Below are 15,787 nucleotides of genomic sequence, written 5' to 3'. Positions count from 1 at the left end.
AACCACTCTTTCCAAATGTTACACTCTGAATATTGCAAGGTTGGGCTGATATTTATGTATTAGAATAAATACTTTCTTTGTAATGCTGCAATGCCAGGGTGTTCTGGGCATATACAATGACCCTACTGTACCAGGTGCTGTAAAAAGAAACACACTCCCACAAATAAGCAAGTATTTGGGAAACTTTCTGGTTGAAAACAATTTTATCCAGCAAACTTTGACAGGAAATGCTGAGAAATACTATACTTATGATTCAATATGAGAAAGACAGTCTATCTGGTTTCCTTTCATTAAAGCAGTTATATTAATAGACCAGTTCAATGCATGAGGTTGATTTTTCTTTTTTTTTTTTCTAGTGAAAAATCATTGTTCAAACAACAAAACCTGGCACATTTGGCTTACTTAAAAAGCACATCTTCTGAATCAATGATAAATGTAAAGAGCTGTGCCAGAATGAAAAGCAAGGACTAAAAGGGTTGGATTCACCTTGCCTATCTTTACGTTTCCTGCTATTTTTGAGCTAATTACTCTGTTTCCCACTATAAACAAGTCAGGAAAAAGAAAGCAATTTCAGGGGGCAATTCATCCGACCAAATCTAGAGATGTGCATGAGGACACGAAGAATCGCATTGTAGCAGTGCCTATTTCTTTGCAGGAAGTCCAAACAACCAGCTCACACACAGGTGTCTCCAAACTCATTAGTGGTTAAATCAGTAATGATGGTGTTCTAGACTTGCAGTAATGAATACAAAATATTGATTGTTCAAGTGAGGTTCCATGTCCAGAGCTTTCAGGACGAAAACCAAGTGACATATTAAGGCAATTTAGCTGTTGACCAAGTCCAACACTTGTCTAAGCTGCTGCTTCAGAGAAGAGGGTGTGTGCAGAGGACCTTAGGAGAGCAGTTATGGAGTAACCTGCCCATAATTATGTTTCACAGCCTTCACCAGCAGCATTTGTCATATTCCTGATTATTTTTGTTTTTACAGTAGAATAGTGAGGCGTTTTCTGTATGCTCTGCTGTACATACACATTATGCAATCTATCTGCTTGGTGATCTCCCGAAGCTCCTCATGCAGCCTGGGATGCCAGGACAGCTGTCTTCTGGATACAAGCACAGATTCATTTGGATGGGAGAAAACCAGCATGCATATGCAGGAAGGCAGGCAGGGAGATTCAGCTCAGGGGGAACTCTCAGGCATATCATATAATCATTTTGAAGCATTTGATCTTAAATAGCAGATTTTCCTACAGCAATTTTGTTTTTAAGCACATCATAAAACCATTTGTTTCTATGAAATGGAAGGAGACTATTAGAGAATCCAAATATTTTGTGGTTTTAATATTAAGTCTTTGTACTGCCATTAGATTCTGCATATTCAAAGTAGTGTGCAAACATTAATTATTCCGCACAGCATCCCAAGGAGGTAGAAAAAGATGTTTATCATAAAATAGCCTCACTCTAGAAGCTCAAGTTCAGAGGCAAAGTTCCACAACACTTCAGCATGTTTTCACTTAGTTTTGTAACTAAAGCCCATTAAAATACTTAGCTTAAAGGTCTGATGGTTTACTAAATACCACAGATCAAACTGGTGACAGAACAAGAACTGTATCTTTGGAGAGCTTGCTAATTGAATATGTATCATATCAAAACTGAACTCATTTCACCGTCAAAAGTCTAGAGAAGACAGGCTTGTAGAAGAAAATAGGTTTCCGTTTTCTCCTATGTTTACGAGAACATCCTATTTTCAGAAATGGATGAAAAGTCACCAAGTGATGAATTCGGAAATGCAATCTCCTCATTGCTTTTGGAGGACAAATTGGGATGCAAAGAGTCAGATGCTGCGTATTTGCTGAAGCCCTGGCAAGAGGGTCAGTTTTTATGGGACTGCCCTTTAAATGGACTTCGAGTTTAGAAATGAGTCAGAGTCCCCATGTGTCTTGGAGAAGATCCGATCCGGATTTAGATCTGAACTTTGAAGCCCATCTTTTTTACCTCTCTATTTCTAAAAGTTAGAGTCGACTCCTCAGCCTCCTGGGAGCTAAAAGAGCATAATGTTTTATTTTCTCTCTTGCTAATGCATCAATTGATTTTCTTTTTGTGAAAAAATTGATTTGGTTAATATTCCTCAACAAGGATGGATGCCCATCTTCAGCCTGCAAGCACCTTTATTTATCTGGCTAACAACAGGGAGAAAAAAAACCCACACAACTGGGAACTGATCAATGGCATTGTTCTGCAAAGTCAAAACTCCCCTGGCAATCAATGGGAGGCTTGACTGAGCAAGGACACCTCGATGCCTCCATGCTCGCTTCTTACAATAACCTCACGTTTGGTTCTCAAAGGTAGCAATCGTCGTATCAAAATAATTAAGTGTACAAAATTATTCATCAGAATATCATGGGGATGTGAAAACAATCTGATATACGAGGTGTCCTCATCAACTGGGTGTTAAAAATTAGGTGGCTGTAGAAAAGCTCATTGAAGCTGAGGAAATTTAAAGAATAGACAGATCTTTTTGTTAAGGAACAGGCCCAGGGACAGGCGTGCCTGCATTACTCTTTTAACATGAATTACCTGAGGTCAGCCTCAGCTAAGACCACACCATTTAAGTTTATTCCTAGGGGAACAGGCTAATGGCACCGTCTGAACTTAATTCGTAAATTTTGAATCTTTTAGCCAGTTTCGACAAGGTCTGGCAGAGGAGTAGGGTTCATAATGACATAAAGATCCTATGCATGCCACGAAAATAAATCTGGGTAGGAAACAGATCCTTTAAGAGCTTCTCCCATGAAAAAGGCTCAGTCTCACGGTTCCAACAAAACCATGCCCAAAACCATGCTCAGACCATTACCTATCCATTAGATGGATGGAGAGCGATAACACTGAAGGTCTTCCATAATAAATTTGGCCTCCTGTCAAATTTAGGTGCCTGAATCTAGTTAATATATGTGTAAACGAGGTGAGATGAATTCTGCTACTAATGTTACTCATCATTAGTTAGAAACTGAGTCCCAGTCTGTCATCTGGGCTACGTCTACAGTCAGTGGAGAAAGAACAGTATCTCCAAGAATGATTCGTGCCATTCAGATATGTATCTGAGGACTACAACAACCTCCTGGAATTGCTGTATATTCTCAGTCAACCAACTTAAAAAAGTTAAAAAGTTAACACCATTAATTTTAAAAGCCAGGCAGCTAGGGCCTCAGAGGACCCAAGTGAGGAGACTCAACCATCCATCTACCTGAAAGTAGACTGAATTGCATCCCAGGCTTCACTGGCTCCAACGTTTACTGAATTAACTTATTTTTGCAGTGTTGACACATTCTGGGAATCAGCAGACACAGGTTCTAATCCAGGACAAATCCCTCGATTTCCCTAGTTGCTCTTTTATCCTCGACAACGGGATTTGCTTACTTGACAAGAGCATTAAGGGGATGAACTGAATGGGTGATGTTCAAAAAACAGTTGCAGGTTGTTCCCTTATTTTTCAAACTGCAGTTACCTGCAGAAAGTAAACATAATTCATGTACTCGAAGACAGTTATTTTCCGTACATTTATTGGCAGGAGAACGAGGGGCAGATATTCAGAAGATGTTTCTAGGACGCTATCCTGTTTCGTTTTATGGAGACCAGGGGTTCTTCAGGACAGGGACTATATTTTGATGGCCTTTAATGCAATCACCTTTCCAATTATGCCTGGTAATAAATCTGTGCTGTTACAAACCTGTCATTTGATTTGGTTACTGTGACTTAAGTGCCTTGGGCTCTCAGGGGCAACATTTCCTGTAGTCAGCATTGCTGTGAGCTAAGAATTTTTGATCTCAAGTGCTCCTTCTTCCCTAAAATATATTGTTTCTAATGTCAAAATACATCAATATTCTGTCAGAAGAATTTCACGCAGGCTGGAAATTCTCAATTTTCCCATTTATAGTCGATGACTATCACTGATATATAATTTTAGTCTGAAAAATCCATTATTTATTGGGAAGTTTCTAGAAACTGCACAAAAGCCTTTATCTCAACATTGATGCCTTCATAGTGTATGAAGGAGGACACGGTTCAGAGAAGAAGAGTTCAGCACAATCCTAGAGGAGTAGTGGGAAAAACACACCCAAAAAGTCCCAACTCATATCCCAGGTTGGACTACACCAGCAGAACTCACTGATTTTACTGGTTACTCACAGTTTACATGAAAATGGACCAATTTAGGATTCAGTTTGGACATACTGTGGTAAAGCAGGACAACTCTCCTGCCTTCGGTGGCTTGCTCCCTAGCTTGTGGTTGGATCTCATGTCTAATGATAACTGAAAATCTTGCTGTTTCCCATCAGGAACAAAAACAGTTTTATGTCTGTGATAGTATTAAAGATCTGGGCAATATTTTTCTAGGCCAATGCGGCTGGTGCCCTGGGCTTTTCGTTCCCAGGGAAATGCCTGGAGGACCTGACATGCCTCTCGCTCCTCAGGGCATTCCAGCAGAATTCAGATCCGCGCAGGGCGGATATCTCGCACCTCTTACATCTTCATTTGTCATGTCATTATTACCTCAAAACGCAGCGCGCTGGTTTACAACTTTTCATCGTAATAACAGCTTCCAGTGACCTGTAGCTTCTCCTGGCCACCTGCCTCCTTCCAAACAGCCACCGGGAAGTGGCCGATTCCTCCTTCGTTTCCGTGATTTGACTGCCAAAGTCAACTTCTTTCTGGAAAAACTGTCCGCCTTATCAACTTTAATGATGAAATTTGTTTTCATCAGCAATTCTTGCAATGGAAACAGAGAAACAGTGTTGAATGTGAGCTGGAGGATGCTTTTGTTTCCTAGACTATGTTTTTACATAGCAGTACTGTGTCCTGTACAGGGACATGAATTAGGAAGGGAAGCACGGCTTTGCAAAGGAAAGGAAGGTTCAACAGCAGAGCTTTAGTACCCCTGTAAATACAATTTCTTTCCCTTCTAACTTACTTTTTCTCTACTTAATATAAACATAGCCTGAAGAGGGAAAAGGATTTGCTTAGACTGTATTTTTCTGACAGTCTGCAGCCACTCAAGAAAACATGATTAGCCTTCCTAAGGGATTTTTTCCGTCTAGAGGGATAATAATTGGCGAGACTTGGGGGTGCATCTCTGCAGCGTATCAGATCTTCACCACAATCTTTTTTTTTTTTTTTTTTCTGTTTAAAAAGCAACAGCAACAGTTTGTACGTGCCATTTGTTGCCATGACAAGCAATCACTGCCTCCAAGTACAGAAGGGGGAAATAGCGGCGGTGGTCACTTGGTAGCTCCTGTTACCGCAGAGCACTTCAGAAGGGTTGATCTTTTCCACACGGGCTGCCTCACTGCTGCTTTTTCCTCGTGTATTATATCCTCATATATCTTTAATGCGGAGTAAGAGCAATGTAATCAATTATTTATTATGCAGCTGACACCATGCGATGAAGACACCAAAGACAACTGCTCAATAATGCATTACCGCGCGCTATCTATCAGCGTCGCGCACCACTACAAGACAACATGACTGAGCCTTGCACTTAGCCTGACTTCACAGCCAAGCAAAATTACATGCAATTGTCTAGCTCGCTCTCCTGAAAGGCATCACTCCGTCCTAACGGCTTGATAGATTTGCATACTTCTAAAAGAGAAGAGAAAATAGGCTCACCCCCAAGGCAGATGTAAGGTTCAGTAAGCATCTTCTGCGTGAGTTGTAAGGAGACCAAAACAATTCCTCTGGTATCCTGTTGCCTTAACAAAGTTATTTCATTTTAGGCTCTGATTCTGTTACCATTACAAAATTAAGCTGTAAAACATACATGCTCTGCAGCACAAGGCAAATTTTGTTTGAGTAAGTATGGCAGATTCAGGTCAGCCTGGCTATGCTGGGACAATAGATGTCTAAAGCAACATCTTAGGGAGAACATGTTACTAAAGAAATACTTCACGTCTCTTGTGTTTCTACCAGCTTTCCTACCAATCAATTCCTCCTCTGTGCTGGGAAAGGGGAGGCAGATTGATCTGCCAGAAGAACACCACCACCCATTCCCAGCCAGCCTAGCCCATACCAACAACAAAACCTCTTCAGTAATTAGGTGGGCTTTAATCACCACCTGTTCCCAGCCTGGCCATCCTTTGATTTTCATCTGTCTAGACTTCCAGAATATGCCTCCAATTCCTTCTGAATAAAATCTGTGCTGAAATCTTAATTTATCAGTGCCACACTTTGGATCCCCTTGGCTAGAAGTAGTACCAGCCCAGTGACAAATTTCTGGTAGGGCACTGTGCTAAGAAGCTGTGCATACCCTGAAACAATACATGTGAACACACACAAAAAAAGTCTATTCCTAATGTGTTACCACTTGGTGTTACCACCTAATGCTGGCCTTTGGGGCATTTAGAGCTGAAAAACAACATTTCTCGTCACATCCCTCATGAATGAACGTGCTTTCTTTCCTTCAGGGCTCTGTTTACCCTTTTTTTTTGTGACATCCACCTTTCTTCACGCATAGCATGGTTGTATCTCATTCACAGGGGAGCTTTCTGCTGAAACTTATCTTGAAAAATGGAGTAATCATCTAAAATCTTGCAAAGGACTCAGCCACTAGTGTGCTCTTCAATAAGAAGGAGAAAAGGAAAAGCATTCTTGGAAAAAGAGACATGCAAGATGCAAACAGAGAAGAAAACACAGCTTATAAAAATGGCTGTTGACTAAGGCATGTAAGAAGGGACAGTCAATGTGCCAGGATTACATATAAGCTAAATAAGTCAGAGGCAGACAGTGTTGATCCATCCCCAGCTCATGTGTACACAAAACACACACAATGCAGAAGTCAAATGCTTTTCACTCAGGGCATGCAACTTTTTGATCCCGACTTGTCAGGCATTTCTGCCATGTGCCTTATTTTAGAGCTGTGGGATGCTATTCCTAGCCGGCGTTATGTAATAGCCGCAAGTGTTCGGAGAGCTCCCGAGGAATCGTCTCCTCCCGGGTGCGATTCCACGTGGGCAAGCGAGACGCGACTTCAGCCACACTGGTCTGAAAACAGCACAGGCAGGGCTCTGTGGGGCCTCAATGTTGTAGGGCACAGACGTTTTCCAGGGCAGTCAGGTGAACTCAGCACTGTTTCTCTTGGGGAACAAACACCCTGCTCAAGAGTGGACAAGGAGAGGTAGCTGGATGCTGCTCACCCCTCTGCTGACAAGGGCACACCATGGGCTTTTAGGTAGCTAAAGGTAGTTGACATGAATCCCACACAAAATGACTTGATCACAGTCAAGACTGGAGAGAAAATAAAGTTTGAACCCAAACTGGTTTTGATTTGCATACTGAACTCCTTCCCAAGGATTGTGCTGCCCACAGTCTGTAAGACTTGGTGACTGCAGATCTACTTGCAAGTCACTTTCTATAAACTACTACATACAATAAACAAGCTGTACAACAATTAGACGATAAAAGTCACTTCTGGCCTTCGAGTGAGCACTGAAAAGGGTTTATTAGCAAGTTATGCACTGAATAGCCCTCATTACGTTGTCAAAGTCCAGCCTACAATTAAGATCAGATAAAACCAGCATCTTGCCAAGGAGCCTTTACCATGTGCTGCAGCACGCCAATGAAAGAATGTCTTATTCAGACAGCGTTATTTTTCTAGGCTGTCTGCTCTAAAAAAAATATGTGAGATACGCTCATCAAAGGAACAAACCTTTCTACAGATGTGTAGCTTGCTCTTCCCACCTATTAGGAATGCACCTGCTTTCACAAAAATAACGTTTTTGCATATTGTTTTCAGTGTAAACAGTTTTACATGCTCGAAGGCAGACCCTAGCAGAATCACAAATCTCTCTCTGCCTCTCATTATGTTCTGCAATAATATTAGGTCTTCTTTTTCCACATTTGTTTCCTGGGTTTGTTCATCCCTCCCAATGCTGCCAGTCCTCATTGGTGTAAACTGGCACGGTTTCCCTGCTATTAATGAAAGTACAAAAAAAATATATAGCAGGTTAAGACCCAGATCACAGTAATTTAAAATGAAGCTGAATGATGCACTTGGAATCGCTCTCCAGAGCAGAATCCTGCATGAATACAGAACAGCACAGATCTGTGATCCAGGCAAAAGGCTGTATGTCAGAAAGAATGGGTTCTGCTACCAGACAGCTAAGTATAACTCACCTTCTTTTTAATCCCTGTGAAACGGTGACTGTGGTTTCCTAAAGGTCAGAAAGAGAGTCGCTAGCCTAACCAGGAATTATATTATTAATTAATGTACTCAGCCTCAGGAATCTTGAAAGGCTTCATTCAGTAAGCCTTTAAAGTATCTTCAGAGCCAGAGTGGAAAGGAGCTATTAACAGCGCAGTTTGTTATTATAAATAGGTCTTTTCCATCTCTCAGTTTTGATCTCTGTGATCTTATAAAGAAACTATGGAAAAAGTCGCAGCTGTTATCTTGACAGATGGGTCTCAGGCAGGGCTCTGCTGGACATTAGGCAGTCGTCTCTGCAGAGAACAATAGGAATTTCCAAGTGCCTGTATCTATTTTCATCTGCTTAACCAGCCACTCGTGTCTTGGACTAGCGAAGGGAAGAAGCAAGGAGAATGCAAAATAAATGTTTTAGGGGAAACACCTCAGAGAAACCACGTCCTTCACCTTTTCCAATGGTATTCTCATCACTGGACAATCAAACACTCAACAGGAGCTCTCTCTATGCCTTCTCTTCAACCTGTGTGGAAGCTGGGCATGGAGAATGATGAAGGTAGGAGGATAAGGATGTGGTAAGTAGGGAGGTCAGCGGGATAGGCAAAGACCTGCATCCTTGCTCCTTGGTCTTCTTAGATCAATCATGTCTGACATTGTGTAGGGTTCATCCCTGCAACTTTTAGACAAAGTTCCCCTTGATTTCAGCAGAAGCCTGAGAATGGACTCGACAGGCTATGATGTTTTTTCCCGAAGCAGAAGCATTTTCACACACGGGGCTACAGCAAACAAAAGACGTACATTAAGTCAGTGTAGACACCACAAACAGAAATAGCAGTCAGCCCATAGACACAAGCAACAAAGATAAACATTGCTAAAAATACCTCAACAGGACAACAGAGTGGAAAACAAAACAAGCAAATTGAGAGAGGACCTAACTGTGAAGCATTACGTACACACAACTGTTATTACACCAGCAATGAAAACTTGGAAGATTTCAGACTCTGTAGTGAAACATGTAATGTTATCATCTCTAAAAGCAAAGACAGAGATGGTAAATACCTTGCACAACTCACGGGAATGGTTACAGACCAGACAGCTTTCTATCACAGGTCACACTATCCTTCATCATCTCAGTAAATGTAACTGAAAAAATTGCATCCTATATGAATAACTTACTATATGGTGTAAGAAAAAATCTGTTCCTAGCAATTAAGTAGCCAAAACCATACAAATCCTGAGCACAGTAACGAAAGATGTTTTTCTGCAGAAAAAAAAGGGATTTTCCTGCTCAATTTTATCAAAAACTCTAAAGAAAACACAATTCAGGCTTGAATGGAATGAAATAGTGAGACATTTTACTTTCAAAAATGAAAAAAAAATCCCTTCTGTTCATCTGAAATGTTCCATTCCACTGAGAATACACTGCTTTGTTTTCAGATTACTAATATGAACTAATTAATTTCAGCTTCTGTGAGGTCTAGGGAGTTCTTGAACTACACCACCTTTCCAATTATTTAACACCAGATACTGTTTAGCTACATCCAATCTGCGAGATAACAGAGCTGTTAAGAAAACATTAAAGAGAGAAAGAAAAGTAAAAATTCATGAAGAACATGCTGAAAGTATCAGATAAAATTCAGGTATAATCCATACTACGTAATGTTAAGGAACATGGCAAAGCTCCATTAATTTAGGCTGCTGCTTCCATTTTCCTGCTTTGCGGAGTAAAGAACAAGGTTTGTGGGAGTTTATCTGTCTCAGTCTCATGTATCATTTTAAAGCTTAAAGATGTAGCTGCAGATTTAGTGGCTGCCTGAACGGGGAGTTCGAGTCATCCAGCTCCCAGGGGCAGCAGTCACCCAGGCTGCTGAGTCTTTGGAAATCATTCATCAGAACCCTAAGTATTTTGGTTGCTCATGTCATCAAATAGTTGCTGGGAAAGAAAGGAAATAAAATGGAAAATTACATAAAACCAGTGAATGTAAGTAATCTAATTATAAAAAAAAATAAAAAGCACTGTTGATTTGACCCCAACCTGACATGGTTACAAACCTCTCTCCTGGAAAAGCACAGTTTATTTGTGGCCTTTTCAAGAAAAAAAAAAAAAGGTGCAGAGAATTTAAATTTCTCAGTATATGTCATCCGTGTTCTCTAACACAGCCAAATGCCTACAGGCTGCTGCCTGCTCACGTGCCCAAGGATCGCTAAGGACAGAGCCATAACTCTCTTCTAACAGGAACAAACCACACACAAGCGTGCCCTGCATCTCATTTCACATCTCACGTGCTCTGCAGTCTGTGGGCTCCGGCAGTATCCTAGAGACACGGAGCACCATATATCACATTCCTACTTGGGCTATTATAAGCATCCACCTAGCAGAATAAATACCACGGTGTAGTAAAACTGCCTTTTTCACCAGACCCACTGCTGGTTTTGGCATCGCTTTCATGCTTACAACTTAATAATCTGCCCAGGAGACAAGGCACTTTGATTCACATGAACCAGCTCGTCGTCAGCACTCAGTCTTTACCAGCACATAATTCTGATGAGGATCTGTACGTCCATGACTTTTGGTAACGCTCCCAATAAACCTGTGCTTTACAGCTTATGATGTGCTTCCCAGTTATGGCTATCAATTTTTTTTGAGCCTTTCTTTGATACAGGAGTCCCTGCTGAGACCATCAGCTGTATTTTCTTGTTGGTAAACTGAAAGGTTTACCTGAATTTGGGGTACGGTCTGTTTTGCAGCACTGGTTCCTCTGTCTCGTACGCATCATGGCACGATCAGGGTGCTCAGGCAGTTCTTGTGGCTTCTCCTGCCTGCTGGCTTTGCAGCAACGCTATGCGAGCTCTGTCTGCTGCTTATGCTGCTGCAGCACTCCTCCATCAGCCCGTATGCTGGGGAAGGCTCAATTTCTGCTAAGAACAAGTTCTTCAGTTCTGAAAATGCTCCATTGAGAGCTTTCTGTCATGCAGGCTGTGGCATGTGAGCACGGCTTCTGTTTCTGAGCAGCCCCTGCACCACCATACAGGCTCCATGGCTGGGGTGCCAGACAGCTATTCTCCACCAGCCTGCAACGTTAACCTCCCCTCTGCCTTCAGAAAAATTATTACGTGCTAGGATCAAGAGGTCTCCAGCAGGCAGACTAACAATTCTGGTAGCTACTTTCTCGATCTACGCGTATTTCGGTAATTTTTGTGTGCTCTGCCTTTGGAAGTCAATACATCAGCTGCCTCCCTTGAGCGCTGCGTGCCCCGGTGTTTCCCTTCTAGCAGTGGGATTACATACTGCCTTCTGTCCATATGGAACTCTACTTTTTTCTCTCGTTACTCATGGCCTTTTTAGAGATGGTCACGTGTTCCAAAGACCAATCTGGTTGGTATTTAGGAGCCAATTCTCCAGGCAAAAAACACACAGAATTTTTTGCGCAGCCCACAAATGAATCAGCACGCCCTCCTGTGAGCTGTGCGTAGCACCGAGGTGGCTTCCTTAACATCAACAGCCTTTTCTGCAAAAACCTGAGCACCTGGCTCTGTAGGTTATCACACCTGACTCCTAGATAGCAAATCCGAAATTAACATTTTGCTGAACCATTCCAGAAATACCTCTTTCACCGGGGCTTTAAGAGAGTGTCAAGTGATTTACAGACCAGCTTTATTTGGACCAGCTTTTATTTGGATTTGCAACATTGCACAGGCAGAGAAGTCGTTTTTGGAGCAAGTATCACACACAGCCTGCTTCTGTCTCATTGTAATATTTTTTTCTACTTCTGTTACACCGAGTTATGAGCATAACACAGGCACAGTGCATCCTGCACGAAGCCAGACCACGACCAGTGCTTTGCTGCATCTGCTTGAATTAAACTGCTTTACGGGACCTTGAAACCGAAGTATTGGTGCATTGCAGATTGCCATTTTTAGCTGCTGCAACACCAAGCCTTGTTGTGGTGCCTGCTGCCAGATGAGATCATCTCGTAGCCACTTTTTCAGCGGAGCAGCCCGAGCTGCTTCTCCCAAGGTATTGCCGGTTAGAAATCCAAAGATCACGGTTTTCTTTTTAAGTCTTGCTGCTGTGAGTAAGACTGGAAGAATGGGAAGGAAGGGAAAATTATAGAATCGTATCAGCAAGGAAGCTCAGACATGGCCCAGGGCCCAGCGATGCAGACACTGCTGTGGTGCAGCCTACAGGTGAATCCTATCTCCCATAAACACATAAGCAGTACCAATTCTTCAGAGCTGGTGCACGCACAGATACACACAATTGTATTTTCTTGCATTAGCTTGAGCTCAGTGCCAGGTTCCTTATCTAATCATCTGATAATGGCTGGAGATGAAGCCCTGGCGGTGATAAAAACCAACAGAAAGCCCTCGTTTGTGGTGCTGCAGGGATGGTTCCTGCTCCAAATGCTGCGCTACAAACGCTTCGCAGGCTAAGAGCATGACATCAGGCTGCAGGTCCAGGCTGCCTGTCTGAATATATCTGTCTGGCTTCCACGTCAAGCTTGAATTTCAGAGATGCACTGTGCATGTTCAAATCAAATACCAAACTTCCTCTGGGTGAGCTCCAAGACCTGTGTTGACTCGGTATTGCCTAACAAAGAGGGGACGCCAATTCAAACTACAGATTTCTGTCATTTTTTTCAGATGACCTAATGCTTTGCTCAGCACACGAATTTTGACCCACGACAAGAAGTTTGCAGAGAGCCCTTCCAGCTAGGGAACAATGTATGTTTTTACTCTGAAGCAGACAGGCTTTGTCCCAGTGACCAGCAGAACATGATATCTGGTCCCTAATTTGTTTAGCAGCCTTTTAGGCTGGTGATCTGATACGATCTTTATTTCTGTCTTTGTGCTTACGGCGCTACCCAACTAAGGGCATTGGGCCACGGCTCGGTTTGGCTGCTTAGCAGGAATCAGCGTCACCTGCATTTTTAGGGTGACAAGAATTACCTTGTTCCGACCTCATTCAGAGCACCTTCGACATCCCGTTCACTCTGCAAAAGTGTCAAAGAATGCAAAGCAGGATTGTTACCTTCTTATCTGCTTCAGAAGCCTCCGGGGAGATTAGGAAGTGTTGCTCTGATCTCTTCCAGTTCTCCACCACCTTGCTATCTGGACACACAAGGTCAGATTTGAAGCTGGGGTAAATCAGTTGAACCTTGAGAAGGTCAAAGGAGCACTGCTGGCAAGCTGAGGAGAAATTCCCACTGGGCCATTCCAGAGAGACGAGTTTTTGGGTACAGGTATTTTCCCACCACGCACATTCTTACAACGATTTTCTACTCTCCTAAATACAGATTCCTCAACTTTTTTTTTTTTTTTCTTTCTATTTTTTTCCTCACTTGCTGTATTTAAAGATAATTTGCCTCCCTGGGAGCAAGACAACTGACACGCTCTGATCCTTGCACCAGTCACTTTTTCTGACATGGAGCCTCACATTATTCTGCTGGGCCCAGGACTTAAACCTTGGAAGCCTGACAAAAGACACAGTGTGTACCCACACCTTCTTATTACCAACTGCACTAAACTGCACACCTGGCTCCAAACTCTTTCTTCGTTTGTCCTTGCATCAAGAGCCCTCTGAGAGGCAAGAGAAATGATTTCACCTTGCTCAGTCTCCTTGCATAACCACTTTTAAAGGAACAGAGCTCGACAGAGATTTCATTTGTGTGAACAACAACAACAAAAAAAAACAAACCTGTGTGTGAGGTACTCAAATAGTTAGGCTTCAACTCCTGTCACTGCAAAAGCAGTACAGCTGATGCTAGATGGTCACATCAGTCAGGGGGTGCAAGAAGAAAAGAGGACTTTGTACAAAATTCCCTACCTGCAGCGATGTCTAATTCGTCAGGGTTGGCAGCATCGGTGTGACTTTGCTAAAAATAGGCAAATCAAGCCAGAGCTCCCTTCTCACGTTTGACCCTGTATTAATGGAAATGTACACGACCCCGAGGCACTCCCACGTTAAACAGTCTGAGTCACAGCAGTCTCCCTGAGTCATCCAAATTTATTTTCTCATTTTTGGGTTACTTGCAAATAGCGGTGGCAGAGATGTTGCAGCAGGGGCAGTAAGAAATACCTTTATTAACACCTTAATTTTTGGAAATGTGGTCTGCCTGCTACAGACAGCTAGAGGAAGGAAGGGAAAAGAAAATCCAACTGTGGCTTGTATAGAGAGACAGCCATCCTTCCCTGGGAGCGGGGAAAGTGCCAAGGAACAAATTGGATGGTGTGTACAGAGGGGAGAAAAAACTTCTATCCTGCTGTTTACTTGCACTGGCACATGCTATTAAATGAGTATGCCTTGGGGGAGTGCCAGCCTACCCTCAGGAAATGCCAGCCTATCTCGAAGAGAGCCATCATTTACTCCTGAAAAAAAAAAAAAAAGAATTAGCAGGGGCAGCAAGAGGCTAAGATGCTCGGGTTTAACTCGCGCTGGCCTGGAGCCAAATATGCAAGCGAAGGCTTAGGAGAACTTTCTTCTGATGCCTCTGTGCCAACAATAGATGTGGACAGCACAAATATTTACAGACCTAAAGTGGAGGGAGACTAAATGAGGGGGGAGCCAGACCGTGCCTTGAGTGCTTCTAATAACGATTAGCCCGTGGCGGCTTTGCAGCACTGAAGTGACTGCTCCCCGGGACGGGATGACTCAAGGGCGATGCCGCCAGCAGCGCAGGATGTCTCTGCAGTCCTCCCCTTTCTCCAGAAAAAAAAAATAAATCCTGTATTAATAGCCATGCATTCATACTGTACACACCATGGCACAACCATCTCTCTCTGGAGCTAGAACAGGCAGGGCTGCCAGGGGGTTTCAACACTTCCAAAATAAACAAAATGCTCTCGGGGACCTGCGGAGGTGTTGATTCTTGTGATGCATAGCCCGAATGCTCTCTGTCTCTCTGAGTATCTCCCTGAGGCCACCTCTCTCTGAGCAGCTCTCCTCAGCACCCAAGCGTGTCCTGACATTGGAGAGAAATGAGTTAGTGACGGGATGACTCTTATTTACCTTTGTCTTTATTTATTGTCTTTATTTACCTTTGAAATAGAAAGTAAATATAATAGCAAGGTATATAGAACAGTAAGATATATATAATAGTAATATCTATATGACAGTAAGATATACATGTCTCTGAGTGCATCCTTTCTTCCTCTGTTCCTTGTTGTCAACCTCCCTTAGCTGTCTGGGGATAACAGTTTCTCTTCATCTGTTTGTGCAGAGTTAAGCACAACGGAGCTCTTGAAAGATGCTAGGATACAACTGTAATCAAATTCTCTTTTCTCTGTTCCTGAAACAATAACAATGCTACCAAAAAAAAAAAAGAAAAACATAAAAAAAGATGGGTATATCCATAGCGTGGGGGGTGTTTGGGAGCAGAACTTTGCCTTCAAAGCACCTGCAAGGCCAGCAAACAAAGGATCTTTAAAGCTGTTGTTTAGTTGTGATGACAACCAGAAATAAGAGAGCTCATTCCTTACCTTCCGAGCACTGATCTTGTCACTCCACCCATAAAACTGCGGTGGATCAAGTCAGCCTGAAGATCTCCCCAGCTGTGCCTTCCTTAATGTCACTGTCTGAAGCCCAAGAGCTGCCACCA

The 15,787-nt window shown here is 42.7% G+C and overlaps 1 protein-coding gene across 1 annotated transcript in view; it reads right to left on the bottom strand.

The window, feature by feature from the left end:
- The window catches only part of FKBP1B (FKBP prolyl isomerase 1B), a 46,892-nt gene that overhangs the window by 6,823 nt on the left and 24,282 nt on the right, over positions 1-15,787 (bottom strand). The window lies entirely within an intron of this gene.

This window comes from Aythya marila (assembly GCF_965140915.1).
Source record: "Aythya marila genome assembly, chromosome: 3".
Lineage (NCBI taxonomy): Eukaryota > Metazoa > Chordata > Aves > Anseriformes > Anatidae > Aythya > Aythya marila.
This window is presented reverse-complemented; position numbering and strand designations above follow the sequence as displayed.